We start from the raw sequence: 10,393 nt of genomic DNA, 5'->3' as shown, positions 1-10,393 counted from the left end.
TTTAGCTCCCGGTTCAAATCCTTTCATCCCCAAATCGGTGGAAGGTAAATATGATCAAACCCTCTTAAGAACCTATAAATCGGAACATGATCTCTTCATTTATTGGAACCCTAAAACTACAAGTAAACAATCAACAAACAAATTCTTATGCTTTGAAATCCTAAAACCCTATAACTTTAAAATTTAAAATCAGTTGTTATAGGTTGTTTAGATTGGTTGCAATTAAACTGTTTATGATATAACTAAAATCCGATTGTGTTGATTGATTGCTTGTTGCATAATAACCTTAGAACTAAAACCTAAAAGCCAAATTACTTAAGATTAAAAGTTGAGGGTTGTTTGAATTGATTGTTTGTTGCATAAGAACCCTAAAACTAAACTATTAAATCCAAAATTAATAGAAGAAATTTTAATTTAATTGTTCTAAGGATTAAATCCGATTTAGGTGTTTGAGAAATTCAAACCCTAAAACTAAGAATTTAAAATCGGAAATTATTTTGTGTTTACATAAAAATAAATTTGGATAATTTCTAAATTAATTATAATTATTAAATTAAAGATTTAAGAAATATTTCCAAAAATATTTTGTTATTATCCAATGTTAAGAAAAGGAAATTTTCTAAAACTCAAAACTATTTAAGAAAAGGAAATTTTCTAAAACTCAAAACTATTTAAGAAAAGAAAATTGTCGCATGCTAGTTTCTATCTAGTTTTGTTTGTTTTCCATACATACCAAAACAAGAAAAAAAAATGAGCAAAAGGCAAGGCATGTTTTGGTCTCAAATACCGCATGACCTAAGGCATGTTTCGGTCTCAAATACCGCATGACCTAAAAATATATTGCATGGATCGGTCTATTATTACCGCATGCTAATGATCGGTTGTCTATCTATGTGTTATGCAGATGGCAAGGCTCAACAACTTAGACTATGCCGCCTTGAATGCTTCTGGAGACAATTACTTGCAATGGGCATTGGACACTAAGATCATGCTAAAGTCAAAGGACTTGTTTGAAAGCATTGAGGAAGATTTTAACTGTACTGACAAGCACAAGTACAAGGCCATTATGCATATGCGCCATCACCTTGCTGAGAGTCTCAAGAATCAGTACCTCACCATAGAAAATCCTCTTGACCTTTGGAAAGAGCTTAAACGCAGATACGGACACCAACAGACGGTGCTCCTACCAAAGACTCAATTTGATAGGAAAAACCTAAGGATCCAGGATTACAAATCCGTGGATGAGTATAACTCAGAGCTTTTTAGGATTGTCTCACTCCTTAGGTTGTGTGGTACTGGGTGACCGAGAAGGAGCTCCTAGAGAAGACATTCTCTACTTTTCACACTAACAATATACTGCGTCAGCAACAATACCGTGAAAAGGGGTTTAAAACCTATGGAGACCTAATCTCGTGTTTACTGCTAGCTGAACAGAACAATGAGCTATTAATGATGAATAGTGCAATGAGACCTCCTGGTACAACTCCATTACCAGAAGCTCACAAGGTTGACTTAGCAAAGAAAAACCCTCAAGAGGCTAAAGAGCCCAAGGAGACCAACTATGTCCACAGAGAAAGATACTATGGTTGTGGCCGTGGTGGCAGAGGACGTGGTGGTCGTGGACAGTACCAAGCTAGCCGTTTTGATGGTTATGGCCGTGGAGGCCGTAGCCGTGGTGGTAGGGGCCGTGGGTCCTTTAAGCCACAATCCAAGGCTAAATCGGTTTGTCACCGATGTGGTATGTCTAACCATTGGGCCAAGAATTGCAGAACACCCAAACATCTTATTGATGCATATCAAGAAATTTTGAAGAAAAACCCAGAAGCCAACTAGGTGCATCTCGATGGTGAAGATGACTTCGACCATGAGATTGATGATTCACTAGACTATGAGACTTCCGATTGCCTTAAAGAAGATAACTAGTTTTAATTATGGATTTGGTTTAATTTATATGCTTTTATGTTTTAATTTCGGTTTATGTATTGGATAATTATTTTGGTTTAAATTCAATGCGTTTATTTCAATATATATTTGCTTGTTTTATTAAAAATTAAAACAAAATTATTGTCATTATAGAAATGGCTGAGGATATGAGTGTACTAGTGGTGGACAGTGGATCCAGCCACACAATATTGAAGGACAAAAGATATTTCATAAGCCTCATAATGAAAAGTGTCAATGTTAGTACAATTGCGGGTATAGCAAGCTTAATAGAAGACTACGGCCAAGCTCACATATTATTACCTAATGGCACACATATTGAACTAAGTGATGCCTTGTACTCACCCAGCTCTAAAAGAAGTTTATTGAGCTTTAAAGACATTCGATTGAATGATTATCATGTTGAAACAAAGGGTGAAGGAAACAAATAATTCCTATACATTACTGAAATTGTGAGTGGGCATAAAAAGGTCCTAGAGACTATACCTGCACTAGCCACTGGTTTATACCATGCTAAGATTAACATGATAGAAGCTAACTTGGCAAAGAATAAAATGTTCAATGAACAGTTCACTCTATGGCATGACCGGCTTGGCCATCCGGGTTCGAACATGATGCGTAAATTGATTAAGAACTCAAATGGGCACACTCTTAAAGAGAGAAAAGTTATCCCTAAAAATATCACGTGTGTAGCATGTGCACAAGGGAAACATAAAATAAGGCCATCACGAGCAAAGGTCCATAAAGAGACTTTAAATTTTCTGGAAAGGATACAAGGAGATATTTGTGGACCTATACACCCACCTTGTGGGCCGTTTAGATACTTTATGGTTATGATCGATGCATCAACCAGATGGTCACACGTTTGCTTGTTATCCACAAGGAACCTAGCATTTGCTAGACTGTTGACTCAAATTATAAGACTAAGAGCACATTTTCCAGATTTTCCACTTAAGACTATACGTCTAGACAATGCTGGTGAATTTACATCCCAAGCATTTAATGATTACAGTATGTCCATGGGGTGAGTGTGGAACATCCTGTGGCACATGTCCCTACACAAAATGGATTGGCTGAATCCTTCATTAAACCAATACAACTAATTGTCGACTATTGCTAATGAGATCGAAACTTCCTGTGTCGGCTTGGGGACACGCAGTTTTACATGCAGCAGAGCTTATACGCATCAGGCTATCTGGTGAACACAAATATTCACCATCCCAACTATTAACGGGTCATGAGCCAGACATATCCCATCTCAAAACATTCGGGTGTGCCGTTTATGTACCTATTGCTCCACCACAGAGAACTAAGATGGGACCTCAAAGGAAGATGGGAATATATGTTGGATATGAGTCTCCCACCATTATTAAGTATCTTGAGCCAACTACAGGAGATTTATTTAAGGCCAGATACGCGGACTGTCAATTTACATAATCCGAGTTTCCCATGTTGGGTGGAGAGACAAACAAGCTGGTTAAAGAATTAACATGGAATCAAACATCCTTAAATTGGCAAGATTCTCGAACTCTAGCATGTGATGCAGAGGTTCAAAAAATTATTCATTTACAGAAGCTAGCTAATCAATTGCCAGATTCCTTTGCTGACCCAAAGAGAGTAACAAAATCGTACATACCAGCTTGTAATGCACCAGTACGTATTGATGTTTAGAAGGAACACAATAACAAAGTTGCTACAAAGTCTAAGCCACGTTTAAAACGAGGTAGACCATTAGGTTCCAAAGGTAAGAACCCTCGGAAATCTTAAAAAGGTGCAAATGAAACCGAGGTTAAGGAAAATACAGACATGGCCGCGGCAAATCCTAAGGTACCAAATGAGGTTTGGGTCGCTGAACCTCAAGGTCCTGAAGGTATTGATAATAATGAGATCTCAATCAATTATATTATGTCTGGAATTCAATGGAACCGAAAAGATGTCGACATCGATGAAATATTTGCATACAAGGTAGCACTTGAAATAAATGAGGATCATGAACCCACGTCTATATTAGGGTGCACTCAAAGTAAAGATTGGCTAAAGTGGAAAGAAGCCATTGACGTGAAGTTAAACTCCTTAAGGAAGAGAAGTGTGTTTGGTCCGATCTTAAGGACAACACCTGAAATAAAGCCAGTTGGACATAAGTGGGTCTTTGTAAGAAAGAGAAATGAGAATAATGAAATCGTGAGATATAAGGCACTTAATAAGTCTTACAAACTCATCTTATGAATAACATAAGACTGAGCTGAGCCATTTGTAGAGGCAATAAGGGACAGTTAGTGAGGTAGTTTAAACTACGTCATTCATTCATGCACCACCATCAATCCGTTTCTGATTTACAAACTCATCATATGAATAACATAAGATTGAGCCGAGACATTTGATATATAGGCAACACAACCCGTTTTTGATTTACAAAGTCATCTTATGAATAACATAAGACGGAGTCGAGGCATTTGATATATAGGAAACACAATCCGAATTTGATTTACAAACTCATCTTATGAATAACATAAAACTGAGCCGAGACATTTGATATATAGGCAACACAATCTGTTTTTGATTTACAAACTCAATCTTATGAGTAACATAAGACTGAGCCGAGGCATTTGATATATAGGCAACACAATCTCTTTTTGATTTACAAACTCAATCTTATGAATAACATAAGACTGAGCTGAGGCATTTGAAGTATAGGCAACACAATCTGTTTCTGATTTGCAAACTCATCTTATGATTAACATAAGACTGAGCCGAGGCATTTGTAGAGGCAACAAGGGACAGTTAGAGATGTAATTTAAATTACCTCATTCATTCATGCACCAGCATCAATCCGTTTCTTATTTACAAACTCATCTTATGAATAACATAATACTTAGCCGAGGCATTTGATATATAGGCAACACAACCCGTTTTTGATTTACAAACTCATCTTATGAATAACATAACACTGAGCCGAGGCATTTGATATATAGGTAATACAATATGTTTTTGATTTACAAACTCATCTTATAAAAAACATAAGACCACGCCGAGGCATTTGAAGTTAGGGAACACAATTTGTTTCTGATTTGCAAACTCATCTTATGATTAACATAAGATAGAGCCGAGGAATTTGTAGAGGCAACAAGGAAAAGTTAGAGAGATAGTTTAAATTACCTCATTCATTCATGCACCACGATCAATCCATTTCTGATTTACAAACTCATATTATGAATAACATAAGACAGAACCGAGACATTTGATATATAGGCAACACAACCTGTTTTTGATTTACAAACTCATCTTATGAATAACATAAGACTGAGCCGAGACTTTTGTAGAGGCAACAAGGGACAGTTAGAGAGGTAATTTAAATTACCTCATTCATTCATGCACCACATCAATCCGTTTCTGATTTACAAACTCATCGTATGAATAACATAAGACTGAGCCGAGTCATTTGCTATATAGGCAACACAATCTGTTTTTGATTTACAAACTCATCTTATGAATAACATAAGACTGAGCTGAGGCATTTGATATATAGGTAACACAGTCTATTTTTGATTTACAAACTCATCTTATAAATAACATAAGACCGAGCCGAGATATTTGAAGTTAGGCAACACAATCTGTTTCTGATTTGCAAACTCATCTTATGATTCACATAAGACTAAGCTGAGGCATTTGTAGAGGCTACAAGGGACAGTTAGATAGGTAATTAAATTACCTCATTCATTCAGGCACCACCATCAATCCATTTTTCATTTACAAACTTATCTTATGATTAACATAAGACTGAGCCGAAACATTTGTATAGGTAACAAGGGACAATTGTTTCTAATTTATAAATTTATCTTATGATTAAGATAAGACAGAGCCGAGGCATTTGAATAAGCAACAAAGGACAAATTGTTTAGGCAACACCACCAATCTTTTCCTCATTTACAAACTCATCTTATGATTATCATAAGACTGAGCCGAGGAATTTGTATAAGCAACACCATCAATCTGTTTCTGATTTATAAACTCGTATTATGTTTAACATAAGACTGAGCCGAGGCATTTGTATAGGCAACAAGAGACCAATCGTTTAGGCAACACCATCAATCCGTTTCTCTAATTTAAACTCATCTTATGATTAATATAAGACTAAGATGAGTCATTTGTATAGGCCACACGGGACAGTTAGAGAGGTAATTTAAATTACCTCATTAATGTGTTGGTGAACACTCGTTTTGATCATAAAACGATAACACATACAAAACAAACAAAAAAAACGACATGAAAAGAAACAAACACAACCAGATGAAGAAAACAAGAATGTGAAACTCAAGAAAAAACCGACTCGTATGATTCAACTTATTCACCTCCAAGATATAATCTAGAATGTGAGAATAAAAAAACAAAACACTGAACCGGGAAAACTTGGAAAACAAAAGAAAATTCAAAGCCGTCAACATAATTAACCACAAACTAGACCAGATGAAACAAAAAGACAGACAAAACAAACAAATCCCTAAAGTAACCAGAACAAAAAAAAAACAAGAAACAGTGTTGTAAAACTCAAGAAAAAAAAACCCGTATGATTCAATTTATTTAAATCCAAGACATAATTAAGAATCTGAGAGAAAAAAAATCAAAAACTGAACCGGAAAACTTAGAAAACAAAAGAAAAATTTTGAAGGACGAAACAGTAAAACAATATTACTAGTAGATATGCAAAAAAGACAAGCTTTGGAGAGAATGTAACCGATTAAAAAAAGGAACTTTAGAATCGTAAGTACCTCTTCGAAGAACTTTCCCAAGCGGAAGACTTGAACGATGATCTTGTGGATGAAACCCTAATCACAAAAGAGACAAATAAAACCCAATTATTCTTAAATTCATAAACCAAATATAAAAGAAAGAACAGTATCTACTTGAAAAAAGAACAATCTTTACCTGAGATTTCTGAAACCTTATATTAACAAAAGTCGTGAAGAATCAAAACATTGGTGCGGCAGTAAAAACAGAAGGAGGATGATTATGAAACCCTAATCAGAGAAATAAAACGATAGAATCGAAGATTGGGAAAAAATTTAAACCTGTGACCATCGTTTCACCAGAAACCCTAATTTGGTAATCGTTGAGAAAAGTGTTTAAGCTGTGCCTTTGTCTCTGTGTATATAGACACATCTGATTGCTAAAAACTGCGTCGTAGCGGCACAGAAAAAAAGAAAATATTGAGATGACAGCTGTGATTAGGCATGACCACAATTGAACCGTAACCATATTTCGGACAGTAACCGGACCGTTTTTAACCGTAACCGTATAAAACGGTTAAAAAACGTAACCGTAATCGTAACCGTAAAATCATATTGGTTAAGGTTACAAAAATTATTAACCGTAACCGCTAATTAACTGTAACCGTATGAAAACCGTCGGTTAACCGCATAATTAAACCGTCAAATTATAACCGTAACCGTTTTCCAAATATAATAAACTGTACAAATAATTACTTATGTTAATTAATATGTTATATAAACATTACGTATAAGAAATATTTATCGGCCAAATTTAAAAATATTAATTTTAAATATTTAAAATTTTTGCTAAATCCAAATATTTAAAATATTTAGGAAGAAAACTGTATTAATTAAACATAGTTTTAGAAAATATAGAGTTTTCTTAATGTTAACAGTTTCTAATTTAAAAAAAATAAATGAGATATATTTCCTTCATTTAAAAAAAAAACTAAAAAAGTGAAACTAATGAAAGTAAGTTACTGAAAAAATTACAAAATAGAAGTGAGTGGCTTCATGCTTGTGGATGAAAATATCAAAATATCACAGATTATGTAGATCGTGTTTGTGTAAATGTGTTTGACTCTCTTTGTAAAACTGGGACACAATTTAAATTATTTTGTTAAATTCATTATGCTAAAAATTAAATAAATTAAATATTATTATTTACTAGTAAATAATTGACCGAATGATAGGGAAGTGTTAGTCAACGTGTTAGACTGTTAGGCTGTTAGCGTGAGCTGTGGAAAAGTAGCTGTTCCATTCATTTAGTAACAAAATTCTCGATAAATAAATATTGTTCGAAACAAAGAGTCAGATACTACTTCTCTTTTATTCCATTATCCAACGTGAACGTGTTCATTTTTTCACAGTCTTGAGCTCTTTTGTTATTTGAGAATGTCTTCCAACTCATTTCATTTCGACAGTCAAGGAGAAGATGTCCACAACTCATTACCAACCATGAATACTCAAGAGAGTGCAACTCAAGAACAAGCTAGCAGAAATTTGGAAAAGCAACGTTTGAATGGTTCCGATATTTTTAAGGTACACTTTCGAAAACAAAAATTTGATGGAGAAATGAAAGCTTGCTGTAATTATTGCAACAAAAGGTTTTCTTGGAGGTTGGGTTCAGGATATGGATCATATAGGTATCATTTGCAACATATTCATCCTGAAAAACTTGGTGTAGAAACTAACTCTAATAATGCTTCTTCTAGTCTTTCATCTTTTCGTTATTCAGATAAAAAAAATCGACAAGAATTAGCAAAGATGGTTGCGGTTGATCATCTTTCATTTAGCTTTGGTGAAAAATTGGGTTTTAATAATTATTGCATAAATGCTTTAAATCCTCAAACTACTCTTACTCGTACTCTAAAATCACTTTATCGAAAAACAAAAATAGATTTAGAAAAATTGTTTTCTAATGTTCATAATAAAGTTTCAGTATGTTGTGATATTTGGAGTGATCATTGGCAGATACATTATTATATGGGCATTACTTGTCATTGGGTTGATAATAACTGGATTATTCAAAAGAGAATTATTGCTTTTAGGGTTTTCGATGAAAGGCATACAGCTAATAACATATTTAAATTAATAAAAATAATCTTAGAAGAATATAGTTTAACAAAGAAAATATTTTCTATTTCATTTGATAATGCATCTGCTAATGCTGCCTCTGTTTCTGAATTAGTAAATAATTGTAGTCCTATTTTAGGTGGAAAATATTTTCATATCGATGTATTTGTCATGTTTTAAATTTATGCATTCAAGATGGTTTATTAGTTTCTCAAAATAATCTTCTTTCACCAATTAAAAAAGCTTTAAATTATTTATGGGGGCGTCCAAAGTTAATGAAACGATGGTTCGAGTTTTGTAAAATGCATAATGTATCTCCTAAAAGGTTTTCTCGAGATGTTCCCACTCGCTGAAATTCAACATATGATATGCTTGCTGGTTCTATTGGTTACAAAGATTTATTGTGTATTTTTATTCAACAAAACTGTAGCTCTTTAACTTTGTGGTCAACTCATTGGGATGAATGTAGTGCTCTTCTGAAATTATTAAAATGTTTCAATGATGCAACATATATATTGTCTGGTGTTTATTATCCGGCTAGTCATTTACTTGTGTATGAATGCGTTAATATTGCTGATGTGATGCATGAACATGAAAATAATATTGTGTTGTCATCATGCATTGAAACTATGAGAGATAAGTGGATAAAATACTACAAAGAAATTCCACCTCTTAATTTGCTTGCATCAATTTTGGATCCTAGAACTAAAGTAGATGGTTTATCTGATTATCTCACCACATATTATAATTTATTGCATTTGTCTGACAGTGTTAGTGTTTCGAGCATTATTTCAAATACAAAAAGAGACATAGAAAATTTATATGATGAATATTATAGAGTTTATAAGAATATGACACCAGATGTTGTTGAATCATCTCTTCAAAATGATACGTCATCAACTTCTAAGGTGAGTCTTGCAGAAAGGATGCGACGAGAAAAAAGGCAACGACCATCACAAGGTAACAATTCTGAACTTGAAAAATATCTTTTCACTAATTTTGAGTTTAGTGATGAAGATACAGGTAATGACTTTCAAGTCGTTCAGTGGTGGAAGTGTCATCAATCTCTCTTTCCAATTCTAGCCATGATCACAAGAGATGTTTTTTCTTCACCAGTTTCTACAACATCTGTCGAACGTGCTTTTAGCATGGGAGGTCAAATTTTAGATGAAACTCGTTCAAGAATGACTCCAGATTCTCTTGAAGCTCAAACGTGTCTTGATGATTGGACTAGAGCCGTGTATAGACAACAAGAATACATGCGAGACAACGAAGAAGAGTTAGAAGACATTGATAGTGATGTATCTTCAATCCGATCAGAAGATACTGACTAATATTTTTTATTTTTACATGATTGTAATCAGCATAATAAATATGCTTGCATGTATGTTTTTACGTATTCGTTTTTTTTTACGTACTCATGTTCTTTACAGAAATACAATAATAAATAGTTATCTCATTCCAAATTTCCAACTGTGACTTAAATAATTTAATGTGTCCATCCACTCCACTAGGACTACTACCCTTAAAATAACCGCCTTTTTCTGTTAATCAACTCATTCTTAGTTTATATATTTAGTATATTTTTTATAATCACATTAAAAAATTTA

At 33.9% G+C, this 10,393-nt stretch overlaps 1 pseudogene; it reads left to right on the top strand.

Annotated features, from left to right (window-relative positions):
- Positions 1-904: 904 nt before the first annotated feature.
- On the top strand, positions 905-1,923 carry LOC147925450 (uncharacterized; annotated as a pseudogene).
- Positions 1,924-10,393: the final 8,470 nt, after the last annotated feature.

Source organism: Camelina sativa, chromosome 16 (assembly GCF_030686135.1).
Source record: "Camelina sativa cultivar CO46 ecotype springtype chromosome 16, ASM3068613v1".
Classification (NCBI taxonomy): Eukaryota; Viridiplantae; Streptophyta; class Magnoliopsida; order Brassicales; family Brassicaceae; genus Camelina; species Camelina sativa.
This window is presented reverse-complemented; position numbering and strand designations above follow the sequence as displayed.